This window comes from Phalangium opilio, unplaced genomic scaffold, assembly GCF_054372755.1.
Source record: "Phalangium opilio isolate 3A_F unplaced genomic scaffold, DU_Popi_V2 ptg000387l_1, whole genome shotgun sequence".
Taxonomy (NCBI): domain Eukaryota; kingdom Metazoa; phylum Arthropoda; class Arachnida; order Opiliones; family Phalangiidae; genus Phalangium; species Phalangium opilio.
In genome coordinates this window covers 5,060-18,009 of record NW_028324233.1, presented here as the reverse complement: position 1 = coordinate 18,009, position 12,950 = coordinate 5,060, and the positions used below count along the sequence as shown (strand labels likewise).

Sequence of the window (12,950 nt, the reverse complement as noted above, 5' to 3'; positions counted from 1 at the left end):
ACATGGTTTGACTGTTTTACCTATTTATCTTTTAATAGAGACATCTCTAACCTGTCAATATTTGATTGATTGAAGAAATTCTTTCTTAACAATAGATCTTCATGTAATGTCGTAAAAACCCCGCTAATGGAATGACGCATCATCTCTTTTGTTAAAATCCTTTTGTTGAATTATAAAATATATTGATGACTCATCCTTTTGTTACCATTTGACACCTTTTAAAATCAATCAGATGTCAATCTTATGTCACCTATTGTTGATTGACAAACAATAGTAGACGTGTTTAAACACGTCCGAAAGGCCAACGTACCTTTGGTCAATAGAACCTTAGGTAACCCTCTTACCCCCCTCCCCTGCTAATAAGCCTAGAGAAATTTCGTATAAAATTACGAGAGAGAACAACAGAATATCACATTCGAATTTTAGACCTCGTAACATCAAGATGGATCCTGAATCACTTCGTTGGAATTTGGATGAACTAGCTGTAAATAGGCCTTGGCCCCTAACTTCATTATACAAGTTTTATTTTTTCCTATGTGCCTATTTACACATCGACCCTGCTAATGTACCCTCAACTTTACCCAGCTTTATTATGAACGGAGGTTTAAATATAATTCAGACATTCCTTGATATTATCGCGTACATGAGAACCGTTCCTAGAACACCAGAAGACTGCCATACAATAGACGAATTGAACCACCTAAGTAACTTAATTCCTAGACCTCTAAATATTTCTTACGCCGAACGCATAGGAAGTCGCCGGAATGAATTACTACCCGCTAACCAGGAAGAAACCTTAATCGCCGATTTCAACAACCCTCAATACGATATAGAGATGGCGGCATTTTTGAATTAGGAATAAAAATAATATTCCATATAGTGAGAATTCCTAAAGGATACGGTCGATCTAATCGTCGTCAACTTAAGCCATTCGATATTTTCTCAAAGGATCGACAGGGGATTCTACGAATTCCATCCACCGAAAATCTATGTCTGGCCCGTGGTCTCTGTGTAGCTGTTTCTCATCGTGACTACATGAACAATAAAAACAACAAAGAGTTGAAAACACGTTACATGACCATATCCTAAATAACCACCGGAAACACGTTACAAAAAACAGCCGCTTTAGAGTTATGTCGTAAGGTAGGAGTCGCCTTAGATGAATGCGGGACTCCCGATTCTTTTTAGAAGTTTAAACTGTATTTATCGGCTTACTCCATCTTTGTCTATAAATTCGAAAATAGGGTACCCATTTTAATATTAGGCGAAAATGACCCTACAGACACCAGACCACGACTCTTTCTACTTAACGAGCGTAATCACTACAATGTAATTACCAATTTAAAACCCTTGTTTAGTCACGAGTACTTTTGCGAGAAGTGTCTCACTCCCTACTGGCGTATTCAATCTCATAAATGCAACGACTGGTGCATTAAATGTATGCGTCCGACGGTTTGTCACGGTAGCGAAAAAACATGTGGTTCCTGCCTACGAAAATTCTGGGGCGACGACTGTTATAACAGTCACTTGGCTCCAACTGGTAACAAAAAACCTCTTTGTGAGAGGCTCTAGCTTTGTAAAAACTGTTTTAAAACAATCGATTTCGGAAAACGTACTACTAGGCACACCTGTGGAGAAATGTATTGTCAAGTATGTGGAAAACATCAACCCAGCGATCATTTATGCTACATTCAAGTGATTAAGGAAAAAAACCCCAGCGTTATCCCCTCGAAAAAAACCTCGTCGTAATATACCTGAACTAATGTATGTTTTCTTTGATGTAGAATGCGTACAGACAAAAATATGTCAGGAAAAGTTGGGGGCGTATGAACATCAAGCTATCTTATGCGTCAGTATCTCCGTTTGCGAAGACTGCATTGAGGAAAAATCCCTAGATTTTAGTTGTATTAAATGCAACCAAATTGGACCTCGCAAACAACGTTTCACTGGTAGAAAACCCGTAGCTGCGTTCCTAGACTATTTAGTCAGCTTATTCGACGTGAAGAAAGTCATTTTATTATCGCATTTTGGCAGCAATTATGACAACCAGCTATTAGTTAGGGAAATAATTAACCGAGACGAGAAATTTGTACCTGAATCATTGAAAATTAACGGAACTCGAATTTTAGAAATGAAACTCAAATCTATTATTCCTCGACTCGTACAATTTTATCCCTGTAGCTTTATCTAAGTTTCCAGCTACTTTCGGCCTCCCTAATGCCGCCAAGGGGTACTTTCCCCATTTTCCTTTCAATGTAGTCGAACACGAGTTTGATATAGACAGATAGGAAGAGACAAACTATGTGTTAGAAAATACTTTACCCCCCACAGAGGCTTACGGGTGCCAGTATTTCACTAGGAAAAACTTGGACGCTTTTGTGAAATGGCATACCTCAGAAGTCAGTAAGGGCAAAGGCTTTAATTTTTTAAATGAGCTTTATTATTATTGTGAAAACGACACTCTAATCCTATTTTTAGGGTGCTTAACCTTTCGGTCACTCCTACTTAAAGTCACTACCGTAGACCCTTTTAATTGCGGCTCAGTTACCCTCCAGGGGTCTGTTCCTATGTTTTCCGAAAAAATTATCTTAAATCAAACACCATTAGCATCATCCCAACAAACTATTACAGACTTGGTGAGAACCAGTCTTTAGGCGCCATTGAATGGTTAGAATGGACTGCTCATGAGAGAAATATCCACATTCAATCCTCGTTCAGAGGCAAAGAGGTTAAAATCCAAACCCTAAAGGTAGACGGCTATTCTTCAATCAACAAAGAAGTGTTTGAATACATGGGCTGCTATTATCATGGATGCAAAATACACTTTCCCATCAATAGAAACAAGATCTTGCATGGCGACCCTACTGAAACGTTAAACACGCGTTATTCGAGAACAGAAAATAATTAGCAAACTAGAAGCCCTCGGATATACATTCAATGTCAAATGGGAATGTGAATGGCATCAAGACAAAACAAATAACCCCGAAATTAATGACTTTTTAAAACGGAACGACATCCGCGTTAAAACATCCAAAAGGTTAAACCCTCGCGACGCTTTCTTCCTCGGACGCTGCTGTGCTAACAAGCTATACCATAAAACGACGGGGACAGAGAAAATGCACTACGTGGATTTCACTAGCTTGTACCCTTTCGTCAACAAAACGGGAAAAATTCCTATCGGACACCCTAAAATTATTTTGGATAATTTCCAAGATATCTTCTCTTTTGACGGGCTCCTCAAGTGTGACGTGCTTCCGGCCCAAAATCTGATACATCCAGTTTTGCCTGCTCGTATAAACGGTAAGCTCACCTTTCCCCTCTTTTACACCTGTTGTAAAACTCAATTTCAAGGTGACTGCACCCACACACCTGACCAACGAGAACTGCGGGGTACCTGGGTAACCGATGAGTTGAGGTACGCCGTAGAACGGGGATACCAAATCACGCGGATGTATGAAGCCTGGGCTTACAAAATAACCCAATACGATCCCGAGACCAAACAGGGTGGTCTTTTTAAATACTATGTAAACGCGTTCCTCGAGTATAAAACTCTGGCTAGCGGCTTCCCTGCCGAATGCGTCACCCAGGAGGATAAAGAAAACTACGTCAAAAATTACAACAAAGTCGAGGGGATCGATTTAGACATCGATAAAATAGAAAAGAATGAGGGGTTGAGATGCCTAAGTAAGCTCATGTTGAACTCTTTTTGGGGGAAGTTCGGACAAAACACCAGACACGCCTCAACAGATATAATAAAAGACGCAAAAACTCTATACGAGTTACTTCTTAACCCAGACAAAGAGGTTAAAAGTCTATTGACATTAAACGATGATACTATTCTAGTCAAATCAACAGACATTGCGGAAAACGAGATAGCTCACAAGCATGCAAATGTGGTTATAGCGTGTTATACAACAACTATGGCACGCCTTCATCTCTTAAAACATCTCGAGATGGTGGGAGACTTATGTTTTTATATGGATACCGATAGCCTGATCTACCTCTCGCCTGATGGAGCCCCTATACTCCCCACAGGTGATTATCTTGGTGAGTTAAAGAATGAGCTAGAGCCATACGGCAAAGACGCTTACATTTGTGAGTTTGGAAGCGCAGGAGCAAAGAATTACTCCATGAACATTTACGATCCCGCTTCAGAAAAAATCACTAACATAATTAAAGTTAAAGGTTTCTATTTAAATTCATCAACAGAAAACCACGTAAACTTTGATATTATGAAGAAACTCTTAGGTGTTAACAACCAGGGGAAACCAGAAATGAACTCTGTACAAGTACACATTGGGCCTCAAATTCGACGATTACCTAATCACACTTTAATTACTATTGATCAAACGAAAACATATCAAGTAGTCGTCGACAAAGTTAGAGTTTTCCCCGAATACACCACGACCCCTTACGGGTATCTTAAGTAAATTTAAATTGGTAAAATTGTATAGTTTTATACCACATATGTTTTTTTTGTATAGTTTTTAATTTTGGTATTCTAATTAATTGGGGTTTTGTCTGCAGACATTTTTTGTGTATGTTAATTGTGATTAGTTTTATTGCAATTAGAATAAAATTTGCCATTATTTTTTACTTTATATTATGATCTTTATATATTTATTCTTAATTTTCAAGCCTATACAATCAATCAAATATTGACAGGTAAAAAGAGGAGACCGGGAAAACCCGACTCCTCCCCCTTGAGTGGCCGCCATCTTGGATCGGTATACTGGCTGCACCCTCTCTTATATAAATGCCCGTATTTTAATCAATATTCATGGGTATTTTAATAGTATTCTGCTATAACTTTTGCATGTATTTTAGTCAATATTCATGTGTACTTTAGTTAATTAATTTCTAATAAGCCGCTTGTGCGTAGTAAAATTGGTGTTTTTAAGATAGTATTATGGAAATGCTAATATTTTAATCAATATTCATGTGTATTTTAGCCAGTATTCAGCTGTAAGTTTTGCATTTATTTTACATAAATCACGTGTAATTTTGCATGTATTTTATATAAATCACGTGTAATTTAGTATTATTTGTATGAAATTCGCATTAGTTTATAATAAGGCGCTTGTGCATGGTAAAATTGGTTATTTTTTAGGTACTAGTATTCGTATGAAAAAACGGTAGTAATATTTCTATGAAAAACCAGATTTTCGGGCTCATGAAATATTCTACACCTAATACAAACTCTGATTCTTCCGCCTATACAACCAGAATAACCTAGCATAAGCCTGTGTTTCAGGATCTACCAAAGAATAACCTAGCATAGACCAATCATTCAGGAACTAACATAGAATAACTTAGCATAAGAATAACTTAGCATAAGCCTATGTTTTTCAGCATTTACCAAGAATAAACCTAGCAAAAGCCTATCTATTTCAGGGTCTACCATAGAATTACATAGCAATAGACAATATTTTTCAAGATCTACTAAGAATAAACCTAGCAAAAGCCTATGTTTCAAGATCTAATACAGCATAAGCCTACCAGGATCTACCATAGAAAACCTAGCATAAGCATATCTTTCACGATCTACCATTGAATAACCTAGCATAAGCCTGTCTTTTTCAGGATCTACCGTAGAATAACCTAACATAAGACTATACTTTTCAGCATTTACCAAGAATAAACCTAGCAAAAGCCTATTTTTCACGGTCTATCATAGAATAAGCCTAGCATAAGCCTACCAGGATCTACCATAGAAAAACCTTGCATAAGCATATTTTTCAGCGTTTACCAAGAATAAACCTGGCAAAAATGTATGTTTCAAGATCTAATACAGCCAAAGCCTACCAGGGTCTACCATAGAATAAACCAAAAATAGCAAAAGCCTATCTTTCACGATCAATCTTAGAATAAGCCTCGCATAAGCCTATCTTTTTCATGATCTACCAAAGAATAACCTAGCATAAGCCTACCAGGATCTACCATAGAATAAGCCTGCAATAGCATAAACCTATCTTTCAAGATCTAATATAGCACGAACCTACCAGGATCTACCATAGAATAACCTTGCATAAGCCTATCTTTACAGGTATCAGCCACGTGAAGTCATTAAATATAAGCCGTGACGTCATCAAGAAACCCACCACCAGGTGGCGCAGCAATTCAAACTTCCCGCCAACACCATCACGTGACGTCATCAATTCCCCCCATTTCCCCCCAACCCCCCTGATGATGGTATAGAACAGGTTTTACCCCTTTCGCGGGAGGGAAGCACTCCCTTCATCACTGCTTCCTCCCTCCGGGAACATACGGACTTTATGTAGTCAGATAGGGGAACGCTTCAAGAAATGTAGCAATCACGTGGGATAACTATCTGTGTGGATTTAAAACTTGAGAATGATTTGAACGTTGAATTGATGAATGAAAATATGGAAATAATTTGAAGATTGAAAGACTATGGGAGTATATGGGTTTAAGATTGAAAGATTGGGAATGTTTCGATTTATTTATTTTTTTTGGACTTTTAAAATTTATGGAAGTTGTGAGATTGGAAAGATTTATCAAGTATTAGAATGATTTTCTGGGATTTAATTATTTCCTTAGATTTGAAAGACTATCTACGATTTGAAAGATTTTCTTGAATTTGAAAGATTTTCTTGGATTTGAAACATTTGCTAGGATTTGAAAGATTTTCTGGGATTTGAGAGATTTTCTGGGATTTGAAAGATTTTCTGGGATTTGAAAGATTTTCTGGGATTTGAAAGATTTTCTGGGATTTGAAAGATTTTCTGGGATATGAAAGATTTGAAGATTTTTAAGATTTCAAGATTTAAAATCATCTACTGTACGAGATTTGAAGGAGCGTCGGACCCCTCGAGTGGTTCCCAGAAACGAAAAGCGTAATGAGATGGAAGCAAGAAGATGGAAACCAGGTGAAAAAGTAACAACATACTACCATGATAAAGTAGCGAAGCTTCGTCAATGTGGCTATTCAGATATGGATATGATTGAATACATTAAAACTGGACTGGACGACGCAGATTTAATTAGATCCCTTTCAATGAAAGACTTTACAAGTCCACCAAACGTCTTAAAATGTATCAGCAACTTAGAAGAACGATTAACATTAACATCAACTTCCGAGAACAGTGACAATACTGCTAACAGAAGCAAAAAGAACCTTGTCTACAACGGAACCCAAGAAGTCGCAAAACAGTGGTAACGCAAAATATGACACAGTCGGAAAGAAGATAAACGATGGAAAACCATCAAACTATGACTGCAATAGACATCAATGGGTAAATAATAGCAAAAGAGTATACGATAGAGAAGGACGACTATTGTGCTTTTATTGTAATAAGTTTGGACACATATCAAAAAACTGCGATTGACCGCAACGAAAACCCCATTGTGAATCATGCAACCTCTCGGGCCATGAAACAAAAGATTGCAAAAGTAGGAAGGCTGTTATTCACGTGGAAAACGCAATTCAGTATACAGAAGACGGTCGAAAGTATTTCATGGATGCAACGATTAACGGTCACCCAATCAAGTCTTATATTGATCAGGGTAGTAAATGTGTTATTATTAGAGAGGGCTCAGCGAACGAATTAAACTTGACCATTGAAAAGCCTGATGACGTGTGCTTCATTAGAGGATATGCCGGGAAGGGAGACACGAAGCCGTTGGGAATTGTTAAACAAGCGGAAATTCACGTTGATCAAGCTAAGGCAAAAACTGATGTTCTAGTGGTTGAAGATGACGTTCAAAAGATTCCTCTGCTCATTGGTCAACCTGTTACGGAGCAGACTCATATCACGATTGTTTGAAGAACAACTCGAACCAGCCCACGACGATGATTGTTTGAGGAATATCCAAATCCCTGATTTACCCCTCCTTCTGTAAATTTATGGGCAAAGAACGCAACGGTGAATCCTTCCAACCACGTTGTTGTCATAGAAGTATTAACGAACGACACGGGAACGAAACGAGATATTTACCTTGAAGGTCAAATACGACTTCTTCCAGGAGAAGCATACGGTATTCCTAAGAGAAATCTATCAAATTGACAACGAAGGAAAGTCGAGTGTACCTGTTATAAATATGTCTGTGAGCCAGTTGATGGTTGACAAGGGTCAGAAAATGGTCAAAGCTCAAACGTGCACGTTGACACAAGTAGAAGAAACGAACGAAATATTACGAGTTGATCAAATTGAACGCAGAAAACTTACGACTGATGAAATTAATACTGGTCCAAAGATAGAAAGAGACATGAAGCAGAAACTGTGCAGCCAGCTAGAAGAATACAGAAACTGTTTTGCAGAAAATCTGCGCGAAATTGGTAAACCGATTTAGCAACACTGGATATCGAACTGACGTCAACCGAACCATGAGTTAATAATATGTTAGCTCCCTATAAGTTACTCAGGCAATTCATTTTTATACTCCAGCGTTTTCTCCCGCACCGCCGGCTTCCCAATTATATGCGACGCTCTGCGGCCGCCACGTGAACGAAAATCTTATTTACTCGCCTTTCCGGTTTTTCCCCGGAAGCGCGTGTAGTGGAAGCTAGCCAATGATATCGGAGCTATTTAGCAGCCGAATATTTCGCTCAGTAGCCTCGGTTAAGAAAACAGTGAAGAGATCAGTGGATTGGATTTAGCTCAGTTGCATAATTTTCTGGTTTCCAGTCACAATAAAAAATCTTATCTTTAGCATTCTTGATCAATATCGGTAAATTGCATTGAGTTCCTGCATTTAATTGTCTCAGTACTGACACAAACGCCATGATTTAATGTTAAATTGTTAAAACATAAACATTCACGACTAAAACAACACTCCCTTGGTGAAAAAGCAGCCGGCGACTCGAGGTCGAGAAGCCGTACGAGCGGGATTTTTTTGTCGACAAGAGAGAGCGCAACATTCGGATTTTTTCCCCGCGCGGGCGAAATGAGAAGAAATCGCTGGATACATTACGCCTATGGAGCCTGAGTAACTTATAGGGAGCTAACATATTATTCACTCATGACCGAACCGATCACTTATAGACCATATCGTCTGTCATATGCCGAAAGAGAGAAGGTTCGAGAGAAAATATATGAGTTACCACAGACTGGCATTATTGAAGAGTCACTTTCACCATATGCAAGGCCTATTCTCATAGTCAGGAAAAAAACAGGGGACGAACGCTTTTGCGTCGATTTCAGAGCATAACGAAAAAAGGATTCGTTTCCCCTTCCATTAATCGACGATTGCAAGAGAACGTTTTCTATACGAGCCTAGACTTAACCTCGGGCTATTACCAAGTACCTGTCGATCGCAACTCCCGTGAAAAAACGGCTTTCATAACTCCAGACGGTCATTTTCAATTTCAAACCATGCCTTTTGGACTAGCAAACGGACCAGCTGTTTTTCAAAGGCTAATGAATACTATTTTAGGTCCGCTTCGACACTCTATAGCACTAACATACATGGACGCTATTCTAATACCATCTAAGAACCAAGGAGAAGGTCTTAAGCACCTCAGAGAAATCCTTAGCGTGAAAAGCCAATCTTACTTTAAATTTAAAAAATGCTTCTTTCTGCAAAGTGAGATTGACTATTTAGGATTTGACATCAACTAACATGGAGTGAGACCAGGACAACGAAAGATAACTAGCGTAACGCAATTTGTGAAACCCCATAACGTACACGAAGTACGGCGATTCTTAGGACTAGCAGGATACTTTAGACGGTTTATCAAGGGTTTTGCTAAGATCGCTGAAACCCTATCAAGGTTGCTGCATTGGACTTGGAATGAAGGACAAGAAGGTGTCTTCCACACGCTCAAAACGCTGTTAACGGAACGACCAATATTGGCTCTGTATGATCCCCGTGCACATACCGAGGTTCACACGGACGCATGCCAAGTTGGCATAGGATCAAAACTCATGCAGAGAGGAAAAGACAACAAACTTCATCCAATTTATTATGCAAGTAAGAAGAACAGCAAAGAAGAATCAAAGTACCATTCAACTGAACTTGAAACTCTCGTAGTAGTTCGGAGCTTGGGGAAGTTCCGCGTCTATCTCATAGGAATCAAATTTTGTGTAATTACAGACTGTATCTCGGTCAGAGGGACACTAGCTAAACGTCATTTAATACCAAGGATTGGCAGGTGGTGGCTTCGATTGCAAGATTACGATTTCACAGTCATACATAGACCAGACAAGCAAATGGCTCACGTTGATGCCCTTAGTAGGAGCCCCTACTAGAAGTAGAAATACCAAACGACTTGACGGTATTCTCTACTGAACTACTCACGAACGACTGGTTAGCAGCAGCGCAATACATGGACCCGAAGCTTGGGGAAATTAAAGAGGTGCTTACGAAGACTTGGAAATAAACGAAGAACGAACGAAGATTTAAACACGATTACGCTCTAAAACAAGACGCATTACAACGTCCGACGGAGAAGAAAAACTTCTATGTGTTGTCCTAATAGCTCACGTTTTCGAATCGTAAAGAACAATCATAATGATATTTGGCATGTCGGAATCGAGAAAACACGTAAAAAGATCGTGGAAAATTATTGGTTTCCTGGTTTAAGAAGATACGTACGTAGGTTTATCTCTGGATGTCTGGATTGTTTTTACCACAAAGTGCCCAGTGGCAAAAGGCCAGGAATGCTAAATCCTATAGGCAAAATTAGAAATCCTTTTGTCACCGTTCATATGGACCACTTGGGTCCCTTAATTCGCAGCTTTCGAGGCAACACGTACCTTATCGCCGCCATAGATGCTTTTACCAAATTTGTCCTCCTACGAGCAGACGAGATACTGGGATGGAAGCTACGAATGTTATCGTTCATAAAAAAAATGTAGGCTAACTATTTTTTTATAAATGTTAAACTTCTGATCCATGGTTCTATTAATTATTTAAATTTAAATAAAATGAGTCTGATAGTAATTCATTATTGTCAAAGTTGCAGCTGAAGAGGGACCGCGGTCCGAAAGCTCCTGCGTATATTTAAATTAATAAATAATTTTAAAATCTCCATGAAGTATCAGACTCATTTTATTTAAATTTAAATATTTTTTATACACTAACGATTTATCTCTGTACACCCGCTGTGTTAAAATATATATATATATATATATATATATAAGAGAACTATATTGTAATCGAGATATAGTCGTTCGAGACCAGCTCGCTACGTTACTGTAACCTTTTTTTCACTTTTATTTAAAACCATTAAATTAAATCTTGGTATGAGAGAACGTTCGTTTAAACAAATCAGAAGTGGGATCAGCAATCCATTTCGGTTCAACACCGGAGTTAGAATACGTTCCATGGTTGTTGGGACACGATCCACCGTTAAAGACGCTTCCATAGCCACCCTAACCGCAAAAGAACTACAGCGGCCGTATTCTGCAGAAAAGTTAAGCTCCTCCTTCTGCCCTTGGCTCGCTGGTTGGACCGTCAACCATTGCCCTTGGCCTTTTAATTGGATACGTCTACCGATGACGTTACATGCCTTGGCTCAGTGATTGGTGCAAATTCCGCGCAGTCTCAGATGTAAACTATCAAATTATACACCAAATTCAAAATGTTTTTTCATAAACTGACAAATGAGTTACCGGTTAAAAACCGGTTTTACTGGCTGCTTCGGTAACGCTATGTGCTGAACGCACTTACAGCAGACGACATTTCCACACTTTCTATCAACCTCCCGACGTTGATCAACGTGTCGAGTAAAGTGGTGAGTGTAATTTATGAAGGATTAATTAATTTATGAAGTATTCAACTAAACTCTTTAATTTTCCCCCTTAAAGATCCGATTTAAATAAAAACACACCATTTAATTTATTTCTTTTATTATTTATTACTTATTCAGATTGTGTGGCAACTGTCGATTGCAGTATAGAAGTCACTGCAGTAAAAAGGTGAGAGGGCTGATCCCCCGTGGTAACTGAATGGTTAAAGCCTTAGTTGAGCACTTAGCAAGACCAAAATCGCAAGAGCAACTCCATGATTCGTTCATGCTCTTGTGGCACTAACAATTTCGCACTTATTATATTCTCATGGAATGGTGTGTTGATGAGCGAGATACACCCATACCCTTTAATCAATATTTATCCTTTCCTCTCTCAGACGAGGTATATCTTCCAACTGCCGACGAAAAAGCTTATCCAGAGACTGAGTGTCAAGCCATTTGCGCCTCGCAACTAACACTGAAAGTCGCGGAAGCGCTTTACAACTGCAAATCGACATAACTTATAAAACATAACCAGTAACCATATTTACACCTTCCCAATGAACAGTTACTTGAAAAGTAAGCATTTCAGTATGCAGCAATTGGTATAATCACCCCTTTGTTTCTCATATTATGAATATGGTACATCTGAAATAGGTCTAATGAATGACAATAGAATAGTTAAGTTATATTTAAAATAGGTATGTGGTCATGAAGACTTCAGAGGATGTAAATTGCAATCATGCAACAGAAAAAAGCAATGCATTCTTGACAGTCAGAAATATGTAAAATTTAATACACGTGGAAAATAAATTGCCGAATTTTTGGGTTTGAGAGCGTATCGGGACCGATTGGGGGCTGGCATGCTGGTTATAAATAATGTCATCTTGAGTACAGGCTAGACATCATCAACATAATTCTAATGTGAACAGATTAAAAACATGCCATTAACGGTTTTAAAGCATTAAAGGCAGTAACAGACTTTTTCTTCGTTTTGAAACCCCTCCCCGGCTCCACTTAGCTCTATGAGGATGACAAGCACTATCCACACAGGCTCACAACCCCTTTTAATAACAGTCAATGATAACAAAAATCCAAATAATTTAAATAATGTTATGAAGTCTATCTAATAAATTATTCAATGCATGCATATAACCCATGCAATAAATTTAATTGGCTTATTAAATGAAGCGTCTACTAAATTACAATATAAGTTTACAGTAAACAAACACGTATATGGGAAATAAACCATAAAATA

The 12,950-nt window shown here is 38.4% G+C and overlaps 1 long non-coding RNA gene across 2 annotated transcripts; it reads left to right on the top strand.

Annotated features, from left to right (window-relative positions):
- Nucleotides 1-11,842: 11,842 nt before the first annotated feature.
- On the top strand, nt 11,843-12,527 carry LOC149597138 (uncharacterized). 2 transcript variants are annotated; one of them, XR_016379314.1, is made up of 3 exons: nt 11,843-12,028; nt 12,091-12,271; nt 12,394-12,527. It is a non-coding gene; the product is annotated as an uncharacterized LOC149597138 (long non-coding RNA). The 2 variants fall into 2 exon arrangements; XR_016379313.1 differs by lacking the exon at nt 12,394-12,527 and having other exon boundaries at nt 12,091-12,344.
- Nucleotides 12,528-12,950: the final 423 nt, after the last annotated feature.